At 54.5% G+C, this 13,688-nt stretch overlaps 1 protein-coding gene across 16 annotated transcripts in view; it reads left to right on the top strand.

Annotated features, from left to right (window-relative positions):
* Nucleotides 1-2,419: 2,419 nt before the first annotated feature.
* The window catches only part of PTPRF (protein tyrosine phosphatase receptor type F), an 88,480-nt gene continuing 77,211 nt past the window's right edge, over nucleotides 2,420-13,688 (top strand). For 10 of the 16 annotated variants that reach the window (XM_058717734.1, XM_058717726.1, XM_058717724.1 and 7 more), the window contains exons 1-2: nucleotides 2,421-2,642; nucleotides 10,077-10,153. The gene's annotated coding sequence lies outside the window, so the exon portion shown is untranslated. Of the gene's footprint in view, nucleotides 2,643-10,076; nucleotides 10,154-13,688 lie in introns of all 16 variants that reach the window. The other 6 variants (XM_058717735.1, XM_058717731.1, XM_058717736.1 and 3 more) reach the window with 4 other exon arrangements.

Raw genomic sequence — 13,688 nt, 5'->3', positions numbered from 1 at the left:
GAGCAAGACTTAAGGGCTGTGATTTTTTCACCATATGCAAGAGATTTGATGGCCAACTTGGTTTTGTATGGACCAAAACCCCCCAAAATCATAAACTCTCTCTCCTGCAGCTCCTTCCCTCCCGCTTCCTCATCTTTCTCTCTCTCCTCCTGCACCCTCCCTTATGTCCCTCACAGAGCTACATATAAGGCCTCTAGTCCCTTTCTATTTTCAAGGTTTGTAGGACTGGTGACTGGATGGGGATGCGGGAGAGAAAGTGTCTGTGTTTCTCACCCAGTGATGGAATGAAGGATTCCATGGCATGACACGAAGACCTGGTGGTCAATAGATCTACAGTGGGAGACGGAGTGAATTCAGTTTACCTGAGGAACATCCAGGGAGCTCTATGGAGAAGGTTGTTGGCTATATGAAAACTGAGTTCAGAAGAGAGGCCCAAACCGGAGATCGATTTGGAAGTCATCAACATACAGTTGGCAGTGATCAAGATGGCCCAGGGAGAAGGGGCAGATAGGGAAAAAGGGTGGCCTAGGACAGACCTTGGGAAAAGCAGGCGATGGTAAAGGAGATTGAGAAAGGGACTAGGCCTTTGAGGAAGGTATAGGTCATTGACGCCAAGGGGAAGGACTGTTCATAAGTCAGCAAAGAGCAGGCATAATTGACTAAAAAGTATATGTTTTTAAATTCAGAAAACAAAAACAAGAAACTAAACTGGTTCCAAACTCAGAAAACCAAGAAAAATGTCTAAAGATACATGAAACTTACAATACCTCCTCCACAGGGTACCAAAATTACCAATGGGTGAAAAACCACTGATTTAGGAATATTCATTTTTGATCCATTTGTCATCCGGATCTGTTTGCCCAGAATCACCAGAGCCAGTCCATCCCCTTCTTACACACCAGGGGGCGCACACGTACTGTTTCTGAATCCAAATCCTGGGCAAAAGCAGGCAGTGAATTACGTGATAAACCAGAACTTGACCCCTCAGCCCAGATCTCTAAACCCCTCTTCCACACCTGCCCTGCACATTAACTCTGTGATCCCTGAATCCAGGTGTCTCAGCAATCCCCAAGCTTTGTTTATTTCTCACCTGACCTCCAAACTCACAAAGGTATCAAGGAGACCCATAGGAGATCAGAAATCTCATCGGGATCCTCAACTGAGCTAGGGCAATAGGGGCAGGTTGCCATCTTGCCCAGGGAAGGAGAGGGTTGTGTGGCTGATTCTTAAATGGTGGTGGCATGGACCGGGAGGGTGGGTCTAGATGGTGGGCAAGGATGGTGGGGGGACTTTGGTGTGTGTGGCTCTTGGTGTGGAGCTTACCAAGTCTCCCTCTGAGTTAGGACTTGGAATAAATCTTCAGGTAATTCATGGGTTTAGCCCAGAAATTTATAAGGTCAGCATTTGAGTTTTGGTAGGAGGAGTCAGAAACTCAATACCAAAGTTTTTTTTACATCAGGTTCGAGTGACATTATTAAGTCTTGAACTCAGGGGCTAATGAAAGACTTGATTCAGGTTCACAGTTGGAACTGGGGTTGAAATCAGGTCAGATAAGTGGAGGGCAAACATGGGGATGAAGATTCGTGCGGAGTTTCTGCAAAGCCAGTCTCACTAATCTTGCATTCCAAGATAATTATGGTTGGGGCAAGTTAGGGTCCTAAGTTGCCCCAAGGATTTGTGGGGTTTAAGGTCAGCATCTGTGGTAGGGTTCTTTTCTGATGGCCCAACCCAATTCTGGAATTGGGAATCCCAATGCAGAAAGTATTGGTGTTGACCTGGGACTGGGAGTGCAGTGTTGGTGTTTTATGTAAGTTTTGGGGTTCAGAAAAGTACTGGGGCCCATAACAAGGTAACTGTTGGACTTTAGGGTTAATATAGGGATCTGGGGCTCAGTATTAGAACCGGAGTCCACTGAAGGCCCAGAGTTAGTGCTGGTGTCCTTATCAAGCTTAGGTAGGTAGAGATGATAGAGGGATTTAGAGTCAGAACTGGTATTGGGGGCCAATATACGGGTGTAGATTAAAATTACTACTTGGGCCAATGTGGGGGCAGAATTAGGAGTCTGGACTCAATATTGAGTTTGGAGACGGGTGTGGGCTCAGTATCAGGGGCATATTTGTAGAGGAAGGAAATGGGGTCCAAGAGTAGTATCCGGTTCATAGTAAGGACTGGGAGGCACTAGTAGGATATGGACTTCGTATGGGAGTTTGGGTCTGTCCTTGCTCACAACTGAGGTTCTGGTCCAATATTGGAGTTCCAGTCCGTTTAGACTCAGGGTTGGGTTGTGGCCTCGCTGGGCCTACGCGGCTCCACCGCTCTATGAGCGAGAGTGCACGAGGGGAGGGGCGGCGCCGGGGACGCGCACGGCAGGGGCAGGGGCGCGGGCGCGGGCGCGAGCGGGGGCGCGCGGCTGGAGCTGGCGCGGGAGCGGCGGGAGCGGTGGCGGCGGCGTCGGTAGAGGCGGCGGCTCCGGCTCCGGCTCCGGCTCTTGCTCCACCTCGGGCTCCGGCTCCGGCTCGGGCGGCGGTGGCGGGAGTAAGACCCGGCGGTGGCGGCGGCGGCAGAAGAGCAGCGGGATCAGCGGCCCCAGCGGCTTGTGTGTGTTGGGGGGGACATGCGGACCGACGGCCCCTGGATTGGCGGTGAGTGACCCCCGGGCCCCCCTACAGTCCCCTTCGCATCCGTTCCTTCCCCACTCCCCCCGCCCTCTCCCCGTTCCTCGCGTCTTCCGAGCGGGGCTGGAGGCGCCGCTTAGGCCGGGCCGCGCCCCCACCTGCCGCGCCCGCAGCCTCGGCTGGGCGCCCCCCCCCCCCGCCCCGAGCCTGGCGGCTCCTCCCCGTGCTTACTCCGCGGCAGACGCGCCCCCCCCCCCCCCACCGCCGCCGGCTGGCTAGGTCCTCGCCGCCCCTCGCCGCCCCCCTCCTCCCCGCCCTCCGCGCCGCACCTGAGCCGCAGCCCGCGCGCCCCCAGTGCAAAGTTTCCCTTTGCATTTGTGCTCCCCGTTCTGGGTTCCGCCTCGTCTCCCCCCGCCGGCGCGGCCGCGCTCCGGGGGCGGCCCTCCACCTCTCACCGCCACCCACCGCTACCCCAGCCCCGGGCGGGTCCAGGCCGCGCCCCCGCCCCCGCCGCACAGGCGCCCCCTCCCAGCCGGCAGGGGATCCGCAGCCGACGCGCCCCCGTCTCGCTCGCCGCCCTGGCGCACGTGCGGGCCCGGGGTTTGCCGGGCGCGAGTTTGGAGCCCCCCCCCCCCCCCCCCCCCCGCCAGCCTCGGTCGCCGGCGTGGGCAGGGGAGAGGCCTGGCGGACTGTGCCCACCCCCACCCTGGTGCAACGACCTGAAGGCCCCGGAGCGACCTGTCCCGTGAGGACGTGTCCACTCGGACCGGCTCCGGAAAGTTCACTCAGTCGCCGCCCCGCGTCCCGTCCCGTCCCGTCTCGTCCTGGTGTGCCCCGGTCCTCATCGCTGTGCCCACGTTTCGGTCTCAGCTGCTTTCTGTTTTCCTCCGTGCCTTGGTCTCAGTGCCCTTCAGTGTCTCTGTATCTCTGTCTCCCTGTGTCACTGCCTCCCAGTCTCACCCCCCCGCAGCCGCGGGGTCTCTCCTGCTGTCTGTGGCTCCCTCCCCGGATCTCTCTGTTCTCTCGCCCTGGGTCTCGCCGTTCTCTCTCCCGGGTCTCTCTGTTCTTTCTACCGGGTCTCTCTGTCCTCCCATGCCGGATCTCTCTGTTCTCTCTCCTCGGGTCTCTCTGTTCTTTCTTCCTGGGTCTCTGTTTTTTCTTCCCAGGGCTCGCTGTGCTCCCTCCCCCATCTCTGAGTCTCTCTCTCCAGGTCTCTCTCTCGTGTCTCTTATTGGTTTCTTGGTGTCTCTGTCTCCCACTTGACCATAATCTCTGTGCGCCCTCTGCTAAGCCCCCTCCCCATTTCTCTGGAATGCTGCCTCTCTGGTTTTTCCACCCTAGGGTGGGGGAGGGGCTAGCCTTTCTCCCCATTTCAACATCCACCCCCCGCAGTGCAGGGCACCCCCCCCAAGTTGGAGCAGGTTGGGGGTGGGAGCCCTGTACCTGAGCTGGGAGCCCTCCAGCAGGAGGGGATTCTCTGGATTCCCCTGGGGGCTGCCAGGCAGAGCCTGGGAAGCTGGACTGCTGAGTGTTGGTGATGAAGGCTCCACTTTGGCTCCTGAATAGACAAGGGCAGGGATCCAGAGTGACCTGGTGTGGAATCTGGCCATAAAATCCTGGGAAGTGCACTGGGGTGGTAGGCCTAGAAAAAGATTCAGAAGGGTCTTTCTGGGGGATCCTCAATGGTGGGAGATCCCCCGGGGAGGGAAGAGCTCTGCTGAGAGATCCTTTGGGAGACATCAGAGATCTGATGGGATCCAGAAGAGGGTTCTGGGAGGAAATCTTAGAAAATTCTATGCTTGGCGCCTTATTAACTCTTGCTTCAGGGAGCAAGAAAATCCCTGTTTTTCACTGATTATATGAATGAGCCTAAGGCTTCAAGAAGGAGAAGGTGTAACTCCCCAAGCACAGCCCCCAACATCCGCAGCCTCAGGCACAGGCCACACACACACACACACACACACCCCTCTACCATCATTCCTACACTACCCCCCCCCCCCCCCCCCCCCCCCCCGCACATCCACTTGCCTTCTTGCCCTCACACTTGCACACCTGGGCCTGCACAGCAGCCGGAGCTCAGAAATCTACTGTGCTCGCATGGCCATGCACCACTCTGTTTGCTTGTGCCCTCACAACACCTCTTTGCACATCCCTAGGAACCGTATGTGCACACCCACAGAATTTTGCACTCTCCTGTACACACTTTCTTGCACTTTTTGGCTGGCTTAGTTTCCCCCTTATTATTTGAAATGTGTCTGTAGTTTTGTTTTCTTTTCCAGTTGTTCTTCCTCTTCCCTTTTTTCTTTCCTTTAATGAGGGCATTGTTTTAATATTATTCCTTCCTTCTTGCTCTTTGCCCTGCAGCTCCTGACCTTTCCTCTGTTCAGCCTTGTTCACACTGTGAGCATGGGGGTGGTGTTGGGGGTGTAGATTTGGGGGCTGATGGAGCAGTTGGAGAGGGATGGCTGCAGTAAGAGTAGATGACTGAAGAGCTTTTCTTGGGAATTGTATTGATATGCAGCAAAATGCTGGCCCTGGCAATTTGTGGTCTGTAAGCTCTTCCGTCAGCCCTAACTGGGAGTTCAGTGTTGAGGACCCTCAAGTGGGCCCCACAGCTCTTTGACAGAGGCTGAGACATGTCACAGTTTCTCCACTTTCTAGCTTGTTCCTTCCCAGGTCTCAGTTTTCCCCTCCTGTGAAATGGGGCACCTCGTCCAACCTTGTTTGGTCCCAAGGCTGTTGTGAGAATCTAAGGGAGATGTGTGGCAGTGCATAATCAGCAGTGGCAGTCCCTTCTCGTATGACTGACACTGCTGTGTGCTTGGGCCAAGCTTGCAGCCAGGGCCCTGCCCTTGAGAAGCTCATGGTCCCTGGGGGAACAGATTGCATCATGGGAATGCAGAGCAATTCACTAGACTCTTATTGATTGCTGACTGTGTGCCAGACACTGGGCTAGGCACTTTCAGCCAAGCTGCCCTGCTTCCTATGGGACTAGGAGCTTTTGGAAGAGGGAGCCCATCCCTTAGGAACTGCTGTGGTTGAGCCCAGCATCAGCTCATCTAAAGCAGCTACAATTCTGAGCCGAAGTTACAAGGTTGGATGAGCTGCTTCCATATGAGGCAAGGGAGAGTTCAAGGGTCAAAATGAGCTGAGTCCCAGAAGAGCCCAAGAAGGGGCTCTCTGAAGTGAGTTTTGAGGAATGAACAGGAGTTTTCCAGCTGAAGAAAGAGCACTCCGGGCAGAAAAGAATAGTGTGGGTAAAGACTCAGAGGTCTTGACGTATTCCAAGATACAGCAGATCAGAGGGCCTTTAATGCCCTGTTTTAAATAGCTGTGACTTTACTTTGAGAACACAGAAGGGAGAAGGGAGCCGCCAAAGATTTAAAGCTTGGGTAGGGGGTGTGGAATGTGCTATGATCAGATGTTTCCAGAAGAGGATTCTGTGGCTATGGGAAGCGGATGGACCCACGATGCCCATTGAGGAGGAAATCAGGTGAGAGGTGATGGTGTCTTAGATAGGGGAGTAGCATGGAGCGATTCAGAAGGCACCTTTATCAGGACAGGATGATTTATTGGATGTGGGGGTGGGGAAGAGGAAGAGGAAGGGGTCCGGGTTCCTGGGAGTGACTGGGTGAGGCCTTTACTGAAGGCCCTGCAGGTTCACTGAGCTGGGAACTTGGGGAGGAGAGGGAGATTGGGGGGGGCAGATAAACAAGCTCATGGTTGGGCGCCTTGTCTTTGAGATGCTTGGGGCATTTGAGGTCCAGTGGGGGCAGGGGAGACATCCAGGAGGGGCTGGGTGTGAGGATCTGGAGTTTGGGAGAGAAAGCTGGGCCAGAGGAAGGACGGAGAGTTCTCTGAGAGCGTGCTGAGCTGTGCTCATCAGGAGCCCACAATCTCAGTGGGTGTGTGGGTTCTGGTTCCTAACTGTTGGGGTGCCACTCTGTTAGTAGCAGTGTGACCTTGAGTGAGTTGCTTAACATCTCTGAGTCCGTTTTCTCCTTTGTCAAGCGGGCCTAAGACAATTCCATGCCGTGTGTTGTTATGAGGATTAAGGTCGAATATGCAAGAAGTGCTTAGAACAGGGCCTGGCATCTAGTAAGCAATGGTGTCTCGATGGTATCAGCAGTCGTTAATAGTGGGTGCAAACCCACCCCCATCAGAATTGGGGGTGGGGGGTGGCCTTTAAAACAATACCTTGTAAGGGGAGCCTGGGTGGCTCAGTCGGTTAAGCGGTTAGGTGTCTGTCTCTTGGTTTTGGCTCAGCTCATGATCTCACAGTTCATGAGTTCAAGCCCCTCTATCAGTGAGGAGCCTGCTTGGGATTCTCTCTTTCCTTCTCTCTGCCTCTCCCCCACTCACACTCATGCTCTCTTTTTCAAAATAAATAAACTTTAAAAAAATAAATAGGGGCGCCTGGGTGGCTCAGTTGGTTAAGCATCTGACTTCGGTCATGATCAGGTCATGATCTCACAGTTCTTGGGTTCGAGCCCTGCATCGGGCTCTCTGCTGTCATCATGGAGCCTGCTGTGGATCCTCTGTCTCCCCCCTCTCTGCGCCTTCCTCACCCCGCCTGCACCCTCTTTTTCTCCTTATCTCAAAAATAAATAAACCTTGAAAATAAAATAAAATAAAAATAAATTTAAAAATAAGTAAAACAATACCTTGTTAAGATTAGGGCATCTGCTCGCCTAAAGTAACTGCAGTTCTGAGCTGAGGTTCGCAGGTTGGGGGAGCTCAGCAAGGAGAGTGCCTGGCCCCTAGCCTTCTGCCCTTGTCATCATCTCTGGGATTGTGTGTATTGCTCGGTGTATTTGACCTTCTGGTGGGCTGGTATGAGAAAACTAGAGGCCTCAGCACGCTCAGTTCCCCATTTCCACCACCCCACCTGGACCCTGGGTGTCTAATGAGGTTCTGCGTCTGAGGTCCGGATGCACCGGTCTCTTTGTGTCCCCAACCTCCAGATCTGAGAACAGCGTTTTTTGCTCCTCAGCATTGTTTTAAAGTTTTTTTTTTTAAGTCAATTTATTTATTTTGAGAGAGAGAAAGCGCGTGCACAAGTGGGGGAGGGCCAGAGAGAGGGAGAGAATCCCAAGCAGGCTGCACAGCATCAGCGCAGAGCCCGACGACGGCTCTGTCCCACGACAGTGAGATCATGACCTGAGCCGAGATCCTTGGCGTTGTTCTAGCTGCCGCTTCTGGGGACTGTTCCTGGTAGTCCTAGGGCCTGCCGGGGAGCTGCTCTGGAGGGCCCCCAGTGCCTGTGCTCCTCTGATTTCAGCTTGCTCCTGGTCCTGCTGCCAGGCTGGGTTCCAGGTGTGGCAGGTGACCGAGAGGCCTCCTGGGGGCCAGCCCTGTGTTGGTGCCAAGGCCTCTTACCTGATCCTGGTCGTTGCTGCCAGCCTCACCACTTCTGAGGCCTTTCCAACGATTGCAGACTTGGGCTCGGTACCAGTCAGGTCCTCACTGAGTAGCTTTCTAGTTGGCTTTCTGGGCGTGTCTGGTGGTCGTGATCTAGGTGTGTCCCAGGGTGAGTCTGGAGTGGTTCTGGGAGCTGCTGCTGGTCAATTCTGATTGCTTGTCTAGGTTGTTTTGAGTCCGGTTTGATCTTGGACTGGTGTGGTACCAGGTACTATCCTGGCTGTTCCAGAATCCTGCCCCGGTGCTGTTCTGTGTACTTGAAGGTCTTTCCACGTGCAGAGTTTTGTCTCTGCCTGTTTTCTTTGTTCTCTGACCCACCTCCAGGCCATTTTGGACACACATCTCTTCTCAGGTGTGACTCCTGCTCAGTGTAGGTCCATCCTGGCATGGCCTCGGGCATGGCACTAGAGCCAGCTGGCTTAGGGGACCCTCCCCATTCTCTGCCTCAGACTCTGTCCCTCTGTCCCACGGTCCCTGAGCAACGGTGGAGCCAGTAGCCTCACATTTGGTACCACAAGGCAGGCGTCCCCAGACAAACCGGCCTTGGAGTTTGGGACATGGAAGCTGGTTTTTCTGCCCGGACTCGCCCAGCAGCCTGTGTGTTGGGAGCAGCGGCCACAGGGAACATTGTGGAAACTCAGTGGACTAGGGCAGGGAGGCGGGCAGCCCTCCTGAGGGCCGGAGCTGCTGGTACTGACATGGGCAGGGGGCAATGGAGGCCAGAGAGGGTGTGCTGCAGGGTCAGCATGAGACAGTACTGGGTTGGCGGGGCCCGTCTTGGTCAGATATGATGGGCCTTCCAAGGACACCCCCCATGTTGCCAAAGGTGGTCAATCTCAAGTGAGGACAATTCCCAGGTGCGGGAGGCTGGCTCAGAGTTGGTGAGGGCGCTCCCTGACCCCCATCCCTGAGTGTCCATTTTGGGAGGAGCCTCGGGAGAATTGCTGTGTGTCGGGGTCATCACTGTGCATGTGAAGCTGAAGAGAAACCCACTGTGACGTGCGTCCTGTGTCGAGTGGGCCCCAGTGGTGCCAGGTAGCTGAGCTGTGGTGAGGTGGTGTGTGTTCAGCCCTCACCCCACTCAGGAGGGTGCCCACCCTGGTGGGGGCTCAGTCATCGTTCTAGAGGGAAGAAATGGGCCGCATGGCTGTGTATGTGCCAGCAGAGGAGGCATCCAGGGGCACACCTTCATTTAAAAAATTACAGAGAAGCAGAAAGTCAAAAATAAATATTGCTTCGGAAGTTTCTTTGAAGGCCATAATGTATGCTGGTGTGGTTCTCCGAAGCTGGGGTGTTTGCTATGAACTCATTCATGCATCCATGCACTCGTTCATTGTGTCCTAATGAAGCACCTACTATGTGCCTGCTCTCTGCTGAGCGCTGGGGATATGGAATTGGGGCCAGGCACACACCAGGCTCGTGGTCATGACTCCGTGACCCTGCAACAATTGTATAAAAAAATAATTCCCCACATTTGTGGTCACTGCTCCTAGGCAAGGTCCAGGCGTGTAGTCTGGGACATCATGGAAGGCCTTCCTGAGAAAGTGCCATTGGCTCTGATGTCTAAGGGGTACTTGGCACAGAGTGTGGGCAACATGTTGCAGGCACTGGCAGGCTAGAGAGCGCACATTTGAGGATCAGAGGGGGAAGTTCTTGTGGTTGGCTGGCAGGTGCAGAGGTGGGCAGAGCCTGGGCTCTGCTGGAGGGGTAGCTGGAGGGGTGCCCCGAGGGTTCAGACATAAGTGTTACCACTGAGGTGGGGGGTCTCAGTTTGTGTTGTTTGCTGTACGCTGGGTTCCCGGAAGAAAGCCCAGCACACTAGTAGATGCTCGGGAGTACTGAAAAGAGTAACTGAGTGAAGAGATGGGCATTTTTACTAAATGGGGATTGTCCTGCACAAAGTTTTGACGCCTGCTTTGTTGTTGTTGTTGTTGTTGTTGTTGTTCCATAAACAGCAAATTCTGCATGTCTTTCTGTGTCAGTGTATACTATGCTGTGATGAAATTCTTGGTGTTTTCTCATCCTTTCCTCTCTCTCTAGGAAGGAGCGGAGACCCTGGTGCCCTGCCCTCAGTGCTGGTTGTCCAAGAGTGACTGGTGTGAGCAAGCAGAGACCTGGTGGGTGTGCCCCAAGAGGTGGCGGGGGCCAGGGCACAGAGGGGTCCTGTGGGCCAGGCTGAGCACCTCAGATTGTGATGGAGACTGGTGGCGAGCCATGGAAGTGTTGCCACTTGGGGCGTGACATGGTCCAGTGTGCATATGGCTGAGCGACGGTGAAGGGAGGTGGTGATGGACGTGGAGAGAAGGGATGTGAGTGCTGTTTTGGGACGTGGAGGAGACAGGACATGGTGCAGGACTGAATGTGGGGCATGAGAAAGGAGGGGAGGTGTCCAGGATGGTGCCTGGGTTTCTGGCCAGAATGGTTGATGGAGGTGGGTGGGGAGTGATATACATACAGCTCGTCAGCTGCTGTAGGTGTGAAATAGGCTTCTGGGTGACATTCTGGGACTTCCACTAGGAGCTGTCTGCTTTTTCAGTCATCATGTTTCTGTAGGGAAGTCTGTTCCCATCAACTGTAGGTTGTGGTAGAAAGAGCAAGGTACCTCCAGGATCTGGAACACCTCCTTATCTTTTTCAGGTCCACTTCTCCTCTCGTCTTTCTGCCACCTCATAGAGCAGGTGGGTTGGGTTGGGAGAGAGGGAAGTTGGGAGACAGAGCACAGGGAGCCATGGATGTTGGCTAAGACTCTAGACTTTTTCCTGAGGGTCATAGGGAGACACTGAAGGTTCTTTTTTTTCTTTTTTTAATGTTTATTTATTTTGGAGAGAGAGACAGAGAGCATGAGCGGGGGAGGGGCAGAGAGCGGGAGACAGAATCCAAAGCAGGCTTCAGGCTCTGAGCTGTCAGCACAGGGCCCGATGTGGGGCTCGAACTCATGAACCATAAGATCGTGACCTGAGCTGAAGTCAGATGCTTAACCAACTGAGCCACCCAGGCGCCCCGACACCAAAGGTTCCTAAGCAGAGAAGCAACATCTCTCCATTTGCCCATCCGTTCAGTCCTGAAACATTATCTGTGTGTCTGCTATGGAATCAAGCAGCAAAATGTGCTTGAGGGCCACGATCACCTTGCGTTTTTATAAGCTTGCCTGGGGCATTGGTTTGTGTGCAGGGTGAACTGGGAGAAATCTGAGGGCGGAAGCCCCCTAAAGAGGTATGCACTCCTGAGGTCTTACTGACACGTGGAGGTCGGAGTGGAGGCGGTACAGATTCAAACTTACTGACCGGTTGGGTGAATGGGGTGAAGAAAAGAGAGAATTTGAGGAGGACTGGCTGGCTTGGGTGACCACGTCGCTGGTAGTGCTTGTCACCAAGATGGGGACCTGAAGAGGGGCGGTGCTGGGGAGAATGAGTTCTAGTTGGACCGTCTTCTGTAAGCTGTTGGAAGGCGTAGCCCATGGCTGCCCCTTGGCTCAGGGCCCGGGAGGACCCACTGAATAGTTCTGCACGGTCAGCTGATGAAGAGGGTTACGAGAGATGGGTCTGGGCTAGGTAGGAAAAGGAACTGAGCATGTGCTGGGTACTGCTACGGGCCAGGCCCTGTGCATGGCGAGATGGGCACTGGGGCAATATACAGTGTGTGGTGGAGGCTGGGTCCCCGGGCAGATGGGGAGGTGGAGGTGGAGGTACCATGCGTCCCTTCACCTATCCATCCTCAGAAGCTGGGTATGGCCTACCTGGGAGCCCATCCTCAGCAGGAAGAGGTGCCTGAAAGTGGAGCTCTCTGTCTTCTAGGGAGGCCGCTTGCTGATGGCATGTGTGAAGGGGTGCAGGAGATGTGCTGTAAGGCCTGCCTGGCTTCTGGAGGCAGGGCTGACTTTGAGGGGGAGAAGATGCCCTAACATCCTGAGGCCCTGGCACAGCTGGTACAAGAGTTAAGCCAGGCTGAGGCCTCTTTAGGTGCAGGGCCCAAGGTGCTGATAGGAGACCTGGTTCTGGGGCAGGCCCTGGCCTATATCAGCAAGGGATCTTGCTGTCTACATCAGGGTTTTTCAGTCTAGATACTATTGATGTTTTGGACCAGACAATCCTTTGTTGCGGGGGCCTGGCCTATTACTGTAAGATATCTAGCAGCATTCCTTGTATCTTCCCACTAAATGCCAGTAGCACCTGCCCCCCGACACCTGCAGTCTTGACAGTAAAAAATGTCCCCAGATATTGCCTGATATCCCATGGAGGTGAGGGGAGGGGAATGCAGAATCACCCTGGATTGAGAACCACTGGTCTACACCACCTCTTGCTGTCTTCACTAAACTGGGGAGGGTCGCTTGAGCTGAGTTCTTAGGGGTGAGTAGGTGGCTGGGGGCAAGAGAAGGGCATTCCTCCCAGGAGAGAGAACAGCAAATGCAGAGGTGTGTCTACAGGTTTTGGAGAGCATTAACCCGAGGGAGGTTCCACTGCCGCAGGAAGGAAATTGGAGGACTGGTAGGTTAGGGGCGATAGCTGGAGGCAGGTGCCTTTGCTGGTCCCCTTGGTCTTCTGCCCCGAGCTAAGCCTCTGCTGGACGTTGTGCCACCCGGAGAGACTCTGGGACGCTCTTCCTGAGTTCCTCCCTCCATTCCCCAGGGGCCCAAGAAGCTGAGCGCTGTTGAGAGGGCAGGGGGCCTGGCTGTAAGAGAGTGGGCGGGCTGTGCCAGGCAGTGCTCACAGACTCTGGCCAACTGGCTGGCTGAGCGAAGCTGCCTGCTGCTGGCTGCCTCACTCCCTGGGGCCGGGGTCGAGGCTGAGACTGATTTATTCCCGTCATAATCCCGCGGTCGGTTTGGTGAGAGTTGGAAACACGTTGGTTTTCCTTCCCAAGTGTAACAAGGCCTGTTTCCGCCTCCGCGGCCGCTGCTGCAGTGCCACGCGGTGAACTGTCCAGGACATGACAAAAGGGCTGGGTTAGCCTCCTGCAGCTTTGAACATGAACGGCTCCTGGCTCTCCCTGCCCTCAGGCTCCTCTCGCCCAAGCACTGGTCTCTCCTCTTGGCTGACCCCTCTGGAGGCCCTGAATATCCTTTCTCCTGTTGATGTCATTTTGGGGCCCCAGCCTCCTGGGAGCCAGGGTCCTGGTCTGGGGGTGGGGGAGCTGTAGGAACAGGTGGTATTTGGAGACTAATTAATATTTTTGAATAATAACACGTGCCCATGGGAAACAAATCAATCTGTGTTTGCATATTCATGAAGAGGACTCCGAATGAATGATCCCAGCTGTTCTCTAGCCAGGGAGCCCCTCCCGCCCCCCCATCTCTGGCATAACATGGTCTCTCAGGAGTTGGGGGCACCCATTGAGGTTGCAGGGGTGCTTAGGTCAGGCTACGGAGAGGTGACATGGCCTCTGTGTTATATGCATTTCCATGACGTTCTTATTTGAATCTTGTGGCTTGGTGTGGTGCCTGCTCATTCCTTTTTCCTCCAAGCAGTGATTCCCAGGCTCTTCGATTTCACAAACTAGTACACTTTCCAAAAGTACTTGGGGGCCAGACATGGGAATGGCAATTTTTTTATTTTGCAAAGTAAGGATATTATGGGAAAATACCACTATCTGCTAACACCCATATTGCATACAAGAAAGGACCTTTTAACACCAAAACAAAATATGAGAAATAAC

The sequence above is a fragment of the Neofelis nebulosa genome, chromosome 2 (assembly GCF_028018385.1).
Source record: "Neofelis nebulosa isolate mNeoNeb1 chromosome 2, mNeoNeb1.pri, whole genome shotgun sequence".
NCBI classification, from domain to species: Eukaryota; Metazoa; Chordata; class Mammalia; order Carnivora; family Felidae; genus Neofelis; species Neofelis nebulosa.
This window is presented reverse-complemented; position numbering and strand designations above follow the sequence as displayed.